At 53.9% G+C, this 10,978-nt stretch overlaps 1 pseudogene; it reads left to right on the top strand.

The window, feature by feature from the left end:
• The first annotated feature begins 7 nt into the window (after positions 1–7).
• Positions 8–8,241, top strand: LOC124028745 (annotated as a pseudogene).
• Positions 8,242–10,978: the final 2,737 nt, after the last annotated feature.

Raw genomic sequence — 10,978 nt, 5'->3', positions numbered from 1 at the left:
GTCTCTGTTGGAGCTACATAAGCGTCGTAAGGCTGTAAACGGAGCCGAGGCTCGGTATTATATGATGCAGCTGGTTAAAGGCTGTCAGTACCTCCACAACAACAGAGTGATACACAGAGACCTGAAACTAGGAAACATCTTCTCAGCGACGACATGGATGTCAAGATAGGTACGCAGCGCACACACTCACTCCGTGTACGACTCACTGCAGAATGTACACCACTACACACTCACTCCGTGTACGACTCACTGCAGAATGAACACCACTACACACTCACTCCGTGTACGACTCACTACAGAATGAACACCACTACACTCACTCCGTGTACGACTCACTGCAGAATGAACACCGCTACACTCACTCCGTGTACGACTCACTGCAGAATGAACACCACTACACTCACTCCGTGTAGGACTCACTGCAGAATGAACACCACTACACTCACTCCGTGTAGGACTCACTGCAGAATGAACACCACTACACTCACTCCGTGTAGGACTCACTGCAGAATGAACACCACTACACTCACTCCGTGTACGACTCACTGCAGAATGAACACCACTACACACACGATGGGCCGGTTCAGAATGAACACTACGGTGGGCCGGTTCAGGGTGTACGCCACGGTGGGCCGGTTCAGGGTGTACGCCACGGTGGGCCGGTTCAGGGTGTACGCCACGGTGGGCCGGTTCAGGGTGTACGCCACGGTGGGCCGGTTCAGGGTGTACGCACGGTGGGCCGGTTCAGGTGTACGCCACGGTGGGCCGGTTCGGGGTGTACGCCACGGTGGGCCGGTTCGGGTGTACGCCACGGTGGGCCGGTTCGGGGTGTACGCCACGGTGGGCCGGTTCGGGGTGTACGCCACGGTGGGCCGGTTCGGGGTGTACGCCACGGTGGGCCGGTTCGGGGTGAACGCCACGTGGGCCGGTTCAGAATGAACACACACACCTGGGCTGTATTCATTAAGCTCTATACTCTGTACATCACCTTGTCTAAACACCTATCGGTCTTCTCCCAGGTGACTTGGCCTTGCCACTAAGATAGAGTTTGACGGGGAACGTAAGAAGACGTTGTGTGGAACACCGAACTACACGCCCGGAGGTTCTCTGTAAGAAGGGACACAGCTTCGAGGTCGACGTCTGGTCTCTGGGCTGTATCCTGTAAGTCAAACGAGACTAGAACAAATGGGCGGTATCCGTTTTCAAAGTTAATCTTTTTTATTTTATTTTACTAGAAAAGTCAGTGGAGAACAAATTCTTATTTTCAATGACGGCCTAGGAACAGTGGGTTAACTGCCTGTTCAGGCGCAGAACGGCAGATTTGTACCTTGTCAGCTCAGGGATTTGAACTTGCAACCTTTTGATTACTAGTCCAACGCTCTAACCACTAGGCTACCCTGCCGCCCCGGGGTACAGGCATCATACTGACTACCTGGTCACAATAAATTTAAACTGAGCAACAAACCACATTACTACTTACTGATACAAATCTTGTTTTAGAGTCATTACAAAACGCGGTCCTTTTTTTTTAATGCCAAGCTTGTGGACCGTACAGGGAGACGATGCATATTCACCATCTCCCAATACTCTATCTGGGTCCAACAGGCATCATACTGACTACCTCAACACATATTTAATACTCTATCTGGGTCCCCCAGTAGGACCACCTCAACACATATTTAATACTCTATCTGGGTCCCCCAGTAGGACCACCTCAACACATATTTAATACTTTATCTGGGACCACCTCAACACATATTTAATACTCTATCTGGGTCCCCCAGTAGGACCACCTCAACACATATTTAATACTCTATCTGGGTCCCAGTAGTGGTCTGTATTGTAACAGGCTCCATCTCTCTCAGGTACACTCTGTAGTGGTTTGTAACAGGCTCCATCTCTCTCAGGTACACTCTGTAGTGGTTTGTAACAGGCTCCATCTCTCTCAGGTACACTCTGTAGTGGTTTGTAACAGGCTTCATCTCTCTCAGGTACACTCTGTAGTGGTTTGTAACAGGCTCCATCTCTCTCAGGTACACTCTGTAGTGGTTTGTAACAGGCTCCATCTCTCTCAGGTACACTCTGTAGTGGTTTGTAACAGGCTCCATCTCTCTCAGGTACACTCTGTAGTGGTTTGTAACAGGCTCCATCTCTCTCAGGTACACTCTGTAGTGGTTTGTAACAGGCTCCATCTCTCAGGTACACTCTGTAGTGGTTTGTAACAGGCTCCATCTCTCTCAGGTACACTCTGCTGGTTGGTAAACCTCCATTTGAGACGCTCTTGTCTGGAAGGAGACCTACAACCGCATCAAAAAGAACAACTACACCATCCCCTGGGTGAGCTAACACCACCCATACCACTACACTACCCCTGGGTGAGCCAACACCATCCATTACTACTACACTACCCCTGGGTGAGCCAACACCACCATTGCTACTACACTACCCCTGGGTGAGCCAACACCACCCTCTACACTATCCCTGGGTGACCCAACACCACCCATTACTACTACACTACCCCCTGGGTGAGCCAACACCACCCATTACTACTACACTACCCCCTGGGTGAGCCAACACCACCCATTACTACTACACTACCCCCTGGGTGAGGTAACACCACCCATTACTACTACACTACCCCCTGGGTGAGCCAACACCACCCATTACTACTACACTACCCCTGGGTGAGCCAACACCACCCTCTACACTATCCCCTGGGTGAGCCAACACCACCCATTACTACACTACCCTGGGTGAGCAACACCACCCATTACTACTACACTACCCCCTGGGTGAGCAACACCACCCATTACTACTACACTACCCCCTGGGTGAGTTAACGCCACCCATTACTACTACACTATCCCCTGGGTGAGCTAACACCACCCATTACTACTACACTACCCCCTGGGTGAGCCAACACCACCCATTACTACTACACTACCCCCTGGGTGAGCCAACGCCACCCATTACACTACCCCCTGGGTGAGCTAACACCACCCATTACTACTACACTACCCCCTGGGTGAGTTAACCACCCATTACTACTACACTATCCCCTGGGTGAGTTAACCACCCATTACTACTACACTATCCCCTGGGTGAGTTAACCACCCATTACTACTACACTATCCCCTGGGTGAGTTAACCACCCATTACTACTACACTACCCCTGGGTGAGCTAACACCACCCATTACTACACACTACCCCCAGGTGAGTTAACCACCCATTACTACCACCCATACTACTACACTACCCCCTGGGTGAGCCAACACCACCCATTACTACTACACTACCCCCTGGGTGAGCCAACACCACCCATTACTACTACACTACCCCCTGGGTGAGCCAACACCACCCATTACTACTACACTACCCCCTGGGTGAGTTAACCACCCATTACTACTACACTACCCATTACTACTACACTATCCCCTGGGTGACCCAACACCACCCATTACTACTACACCATCCCCTGGGTGAGCCAACACCACCCATTACTACTACACTACCCATTACTACTACACCATCCCCTAGGTGAGCCAACACCAGTTTCTTCATCTTCTCTCGTTTTTGTTCTGTAGCAAATCAACCCTGTGGCGGCGTCTCTGATCAAGAGGATGCTGCACGCCGACCCGTCCCAGCGGCCCACCGTCTCCCAGCTGCTAACCGACGAGTTCTTCACCGAGGGGTACATCCCCCTGCGTCTCCCCACCACCTGCCTCACCGTGCCCCCGCGCTTCTCCATCGCTCCCTCCTCTCTGGAGCCCAGCCAGAGACGCCCACTCACCGCTCTCAACAACAAGGGTTAGATTCACACTACGTAGGGGTCTCTCTCCTTTCTTCCTTTCCTCCCTTCCTTTCCTCCCTTCCTTTCCTCCCTTCCTTTCCTCCCTTCCTTTCCTCCCTTCCTTTCCTCCCTTCCTTTCCCCCCTTCCTTTCCCCCCTTCCTTTCCCCCCAGCCTGGGGTTTAGTGTCTCCCTTCCTTTCCCCCAGCCTGGGGTTTAGTGTCTCCCTTCCTTTCCCCCAGCCTGGGGTTTAGTGTCTCCCTTCCTTTCCCCCAGCCTGGGGTTTAGTGTCTCCCTTCCTTTCCTTCAGCCTGGGGTTTAGTGTCTCCCTTCCTTTCCTTCAGCCTGGGGTTTAGTGTCTCCCTTCCTTTCCTTCAGCCCGGGGTTTAGTGTCTCCCTTCCTTTCCTTCAGCCCGGGGTTTAGTGTCTCCCTTCCTTTCCTTCAGCCCGGGGTTTAGTGTCTCCCTTCCTTTCCTTCAGCCCGGGGTTTAGTGTCTCCCTTCCTTTCCTTCAGCCCGGGTTTAGTGTCTCCTTCCTTTCCTTCAGCCCGGGGTTTAGTGTCTCCCTTCCTTTCCTTCAGCCCGGGGTTTAGTGTCTCCCTTCCTTTCCTTCAGCCCGGGGTTTAGTGTCTCCCTTCCTTTCCTTCAGCCCGGGGTTTAGTGTCTCCCTTCCTTTCCTTCAGCCCGGGGTTTAGTGTCTCCCTTCCTTTCCTTCAGCCCGGGGTTTAGTGTCTCCCTTCCTTTCCTTCAGCCCGGGTTTAGTGTCTCCCTTCCTTTCCTTCAGCCCGGGGTTTAGTGTCTCCCTTCCTTTCCTTCAGCCCGGGGTTTAGTGTCTCCTTCCTTTCCTTCAGCCCGGGGTTTAGTGTCTCCCTTCCTTTCCTTCAGCCCGGGTTTAGTGTCTCCTTCCTTTCCTTCAGCCCGGGGTTTAGTGTCTCCCTTCCTTTCCTTCAGCCTGGGGTTTAGTGTCTCCCTTCCTTTCCTTCAGCCTGGGGTTTAGTGTCTCCCTTCCTTTCCTTCAGCCCGGGGTTTAGTGTCTGTGTCTCTTCAGCAGGGACAGAGAAGGTGGAAAAGAAAGATGAGCCACTGCTCAGAGAGATTCCCGAGGCCACAGACTGCCACCTGAGTGACCTGCTGCAGCAACTCGACACCTGCAACGCTGCCAAGCCCTCGGAGAGAGGACTCATACGCATGGGTACGAGACACACACACACACACACACTGCCAAGCCCTCAGAGAGGACTCATACGCATGGGTACGACACACACACACACACTGCCAAGCCCTCAGAGAGGACTCATACGCATGGGTACGAGACACACACACACACACTGCCAAGCCCTCAGAGGACTCATACGCATGGGTACGAGACACACACACACACTGCCAAGCCCTCTGAGAGGACTCATACGCATGGGTACGAGACACACACACTGCCAAGCCCTCGGAGAGGACTCATACGCATGGGTACGAGGCACACACACACACACTGCCAAGCCCTCGGAGAGAGGACTCATACGCATGGGTACGAGACACACACACACACACACACACTGCCAAGCCCTCGGAGAGAGGACTCATACGCATGGGTACGAGACACACACACACACACTGCCAAGCCCTCGGAGAGGACTCATACGCATGGGTACGAGACACACACTGCCAAGCCCACAGAGAGGACTCATACGCATGGGTACGAGACACACTGCCAAGCCCACAGAGAGGACTCATACGCATGGGTACGAGACACACACACACACACTGCCAAGCCCACAGAGAGGACTCATACGCATGGGTACGAGACACACACACACACACTGCCAAGCCCACAGAGAGGACTCATACGCATGGGTACGAGACACACACTGCCAAGCCCACAGAGAGGACTCATACGCATGGGTACGAGACACACACACACACACTGCCAAGCCCTCAGAGAGAGGACTCATAGGCATGGGTACGAGACACACACTGCCAAGCCCACAGAGAGGACTCATACGCATGGGTACGAGACACACACACACACACTGCCAAGCCCTCAGAGAGAGGACTCATAGGCATGGGTACGAGACACACACTGCCAAGCCCACAGAGAGGACTCATACGCATGGGTACGAGACACACACACACACTGCCAAGCCCTCGGAGAGAGGACTCATACGCATGGGTACGAGACACACACACACACTGCCAAGCCCTCAGAGAGGACTCATATGCATGGGTACGAGACACACACTGCCAAGCCCTCAGAGAGAGGACTCATACGCATGGGTACGAGACGCACACACACACACACACACACACACACTGCCAAGCCCTCGGAGAGAGGATTCATAGGCATGGGTACGAGACACACACTGCCAAGCCCACAGAGAGGACTCATACGCATGGGTACGAGACACACACACACACACACTGCCAAGCCCACAGAGAGGACTCATACGCATGGGTACGAGACACACACACACACTGCCAAGCCCACAGAGAGGACTCATACGCATGGGTACGAGACACACACTGCCAAGCCCTCGAAGAGAGGACTCATACGCATGGGTACGAGACACACACACACACTGCCAAGCCCACAGAGAGGACTCATACGCATGGGTACGAGACACACACACACACTGCCAAGCCCTCGGAGAGAGGACTCATTCCCACAGCCCAACATATCGACCTCTGTTAGGTATATGACGTGCTGTAGACCGGGTTCCTCTAACCCCTGACCTCTAACCCCTGTGTTTCCAGAGGAGGCAGAGGACCCAGCCTGTGTCCCCATCTTCTGGATCAGCAAGTGGGTCGACTACAGCGACAAATACGGACTGGGTAACTACTCTCTGTCACCATGGCAACCCCGTGTCCATGTCAACCCTGTCTCCATGTCAACCCTGTCTCCACGTCAACCCTGTGTCTCCATGTGATGCTCTCTCTGTCACCATGGCAACCCCATGTCTCCTTGTGATGCTCTCTCTGTCGCCATGGCAACCCCGTGTCCATGTGATGCTCTCTGTCACCATGGCAACCCCGTGTCCATGTGATGCTCTCTGAATAGAGGGTTGTGTGTGTGACCTCTGACCTCTGTTGCAGGCTATCAGCTGTGTGACAACAGCGTGGGGGTGTTGTTTAACGACTGCACCAGGATGATGATGTACGCCGACGGAGACAGTCTTCAGTACATCGACAAGATGGCCGCCGAGAGCTACCTCAGTGTCCGCTCCTACCCCGCTACGCTATCCAAGAAGGTTAGCGTCGGTGCTAGTGCTTCTCTATGGCTGTGGCTAGTGTCAGGCTAACCTTCGGATAGCATTGGGACAAAAGTCCTTAGCCTCTTGGGTTAGAGCCAAGCTGACCTGTGACCTCTGCCCTCCCCAGATCACGTTGTTGAAGTACTTCCGTAACTACATGTCGGAGCACCTTCTGAAGGCGGGTGCCAACATCACGCCTCGTGACGGAGACGAGCTGGCCCGTCTGCCGTACCTCAGCCACTGGTTCAGAACCAAGTCGGCCATCGTCCTCCACCTCACCAACGGCACCGTGCAGATCAACTTCTTCCAGGTACTCTCCTCCTCCCCTCTCGCTCCTTCCCTCTCGCTCCTTCCCTCTCTCTCCTTCCCTCTCGCTCCTTCCCTCTCGCTCCTTCCCTCTCGCTCCTTCCCTCTCGCTCCTTCCCTCTCGCTCCTTCCCTCTCGCTCCTTCCCTCTCGCTCCTTCCCTCTCGCTCCTTCCCTCTCGCTCCTCCTCCTCCGGCTCCCCGTCTCACCAAGTTATTGTGATAATATAGAGATCTCTCCTCTCTCGGCTCCTCCTTCCCTCTCCTCCTCCTCCTCCTCTCCCCGTCTCACCAAGTTATTGTGATAATATAGAGATCTCTCTTCTGTAGGACCACACCAAGTTGATCCTGTGTCCTCTGATGGGTGCTGTGTCCTTCATCGACGAGAAGAGAGACTTCCGGACCTATAAGACGTCTCTGATCGAGGAGTTTGGCTGCTGTAAGGAGCTGGCCAGCAGGATGCGATACGCCCGACTGATGGTGGCCAAACTACTGTCCTGCAAGTCCTCCACGCCTCACTGACCAACCACCTCCTCGCTCTGGCCCCGCAGCCAGGTGTTTACCCCCCCTCCTGACTATAATCTACTGTCTGCTGGCCAATCAGAATGCCTGAGGGGTGCTCAGGGTTGTCACAATAAGCCAGTCAGACGGCTGGATCTTCCAACGGTCTCTAATGTTGAAACAACGTCTTTATTATAGTCAAGTGGTCAGTCCCCCCCCCCCCCGTCTGTCTCTCTGGTCTGTAATCCCCTATCCTGTCTGGTCTGTAGTTCGCCAGGTGAGGTGTGGTCAGTCTCCCCCTATCCTGTCTGTAACCCCCTATCCTGTCTGTAACCCCCTATCCTGTCTGTAACCCCCTATCCTGTCTGTAACCCCTATCCTGTCTGTAACCCCTATCCTGTCTGTAACCCCCTATCCTGTCTGTAACCCCTATCCTGTCTGTAACCCCTATCCTGTCTGTAACCCCTATCCTGTCTGTAACCCCTATCCTGTCTGTAACCCCTATCCTGTCTGTAACCCCTATCCTGTCTGTAACCCCTATCCTGTCTGTAACCCCTATCCTGTCTGTAACCCCTATCCTGTCTGTAACCCCTATCCTGTCTGTAACCCCTATCCTGTCTGTAACCCCTATCCTGTCTGTAACCCCCTACCCTGTCTGTAACCCCCTACCCTGTCTGTAACCCCTACCCTGTCTGTAACCCCTACCCTGTCTGTAACCCCCTACCCTGTCTGTAACCCCCTACCCTGTCTGTAACCCCCTACCCTGTCTGTAACCCCTACCCTGTCTGTAACCCCTATCCTGTCTGTAACCCCCTATCCTGTCTGTAACCCCCTATCCTGTCTGTAACCCCTATCCTGTCTGTAATCCCCTAGCCTGTCTGTAATCCCCTAGCCTGTCTGTAATTCCCTATCCTGTCTGTAATTCCCTATCCTGTCTGTAATTCCTATCCTGTCTGTAATTCCCTACCCTGTCTGTAATCCCCTACCCTGTCTGTAATCCCCTACCCTGTCTGTAATCCCTACCCTGTCTGTAACCCCCTACCCTGTCTGTAACCCCTACCCTGTCTGTAACCCCTACCCTGTCTGTAACCCCTACCCTGTCTGTAACCCCTACCCTGTCTGTAACCCCCTACCCTGTCTGTAACCCCCTACCCTGTCTGTAACCCCTATCCTGTCTGTAACCCCCTATCCTGTCTGTAACCCCTATCCTGTCTGTAACCCCTATCCTGTCTGTAACCCCTACCCTGTCTGTAACCCCCTACCCTGTCTGGTCTGTAGTTCGCCAGGTGAGGTGTGTAACGGACCGTGCTGACAGACTGTAACCCCCTATCCTGTCTGTAACCCCTACCCTGTCTGTAACCCCTACCCTGTCTGGTCTGTAGTTCGCCAGGTGAGGTGTGTAACGGACCGTGCTGACAGACTGTAACCCCTACCCTGTCTGTAACCCCCTACCCTGTCTGTAACCCCCTACCCTGTCTGTAACCCCTACCCTGTCTGTAACCCCTACCCTGTCTGTAACCCCTACCCTGTCTGTAACCCCTACCCTGTCTGTAACCCCCTACCCTGTCTGTAACCCCCTACCCTGTCTGTAACCCCTACCCTGTCTGTAACCCCCTACCCTGTCTGTAACCCCTACCCTGTCTGTAACCCCTACCCTGTCTGTAACCCCCTACCCTGTCTGTAACCCCCTACCCTGTCTGTAACCCCTATCCTGTCTGTAACCCCTATCCTGTCTGTAACCCCTATCCTGTCTGTAACCCCTATCCTGTCTGTAACCCCCTACCCTGTCTGTAACCCCCTACCCTGTCTGTAATCCCCTACCCTGTCTGTAACCCCTACCCTGTCTGTAATCCCCTACCCTGTCTGTAACCCCTACCCTGTCTGTAACCCCTATCCTGTCTGTAACCCCCTATCCTGTCTGTAACCCCTACCCTGTCTGTAACCCCTACCCTGTCTGTAACCCCCTACCCTGTCTGTAACCCCTACCCTGTCTGTAACCCCTACCCTGTCTGTAACCCCCTACCCTGTCTGTAACCCCTACCCTGTCTGTAACCCCCTACCCTGTCTGTAACCCCCTATCCTGTCTGTAACCCCTACCCTGTCTGTAACCCCCTACCCTGTCTGTAACCCCTACCCTGTCTGTAACCCCCTACCCTGTCTGTAACCCCCTACCCTGTCTGTAACCCCCTACCCTGTCTGTAACCCCCTACCCTGTCTGTAACCCCCTACCCTGTCTGTAACCCCCTACCCTGTCTGTAACCCCCTACCCTGTCTGTAACCCCCTACCCTGTCTGTAACCCCCTACCCTGTCTGTAACCCCTACCCTGTCTGTAACCCCTACCCTGTCTGTAACCCCTACCCTGTCTGTAACCCCTACCCTGTCTGTAACCCCCTACCCTGTCTGTAACCCCCTACCCTGTCTGTAACCCCTACCCTGTCTGTAATCCCCTACCCTGTCTGTAATCCCCTACCCTGTCTGTAATCCCCTACCCTGTCTGTAATCCCCTACCCTGTCTGTAATCCCCCTACCCTGTCTGTAACCCCTACCCTGTCTGTAACCCCCTACCCTGTCTGTAACCCCTATCCTGTCTGTAACCCCTACCCTGTCTGGTCTGTAGTTCGCCAGGTGAGGTGTGTAACGGACCGTGCTGACAGACTGTAACCCCCTATCCTGTCTGTAACCCCTATCCTGTCTGTAACCCCTACCCTGTCTGTAATCCCCTACCCTGTCTGTAACCCCTACCCTGTCTGTAACCCCTATCCTGTCTGTAACCCCCTATCCTGTCTGTAACCCCCTATCCTGTCTGTAACCCCCTACCCTGTCTGGTCTGTAGTTCGCCAGGTGAGGTGTGTAACGGACCGTGCTGACAGACTGTAACCCCCTATCCTGTCTGTAACCCCCTACCCTGTCTAGTCTGTAGTTCGCCAGGTGAGGTGTGTAACGGACCGTGCTGACAGACTGTAACCCCCTATCCTGTCTGTAACCCCCTACCCTGTCTGGTCTGTAGTTCGCCAGGTGAGGTGTGTAACGGACCGTGCTGACAGACTATCATGTATCATGCTTCTGCCTTTTTTTACCTGTTTTTACGTGTGGTTTTTCAACATGAAGCCTTTCCTCTTGTACAGAACTTTCCCGAAGGTTT

This window comes from Oncorhynchus gorbuscha, unplaced genomic scaffold (genome assembly GCF_021184085.1).
Source record: "Oncorhynchus gorbuscha isolate QuinsamMale2020 ecotype Even-year unplaced genomic scaffold, OgorEven_v1.0 Un_scaffold_4771, whole genome shotgun sequence".
NCBI lineage: Eukaryota > Metazoa > Chordata > Actinopteri > Salmoniformes > Salmonidae > Oncorhynchus > Oncorhynchus gorbuscha.
This window is presented reverse-complemented; position numbering and strand designations above follow the sequence as displayed.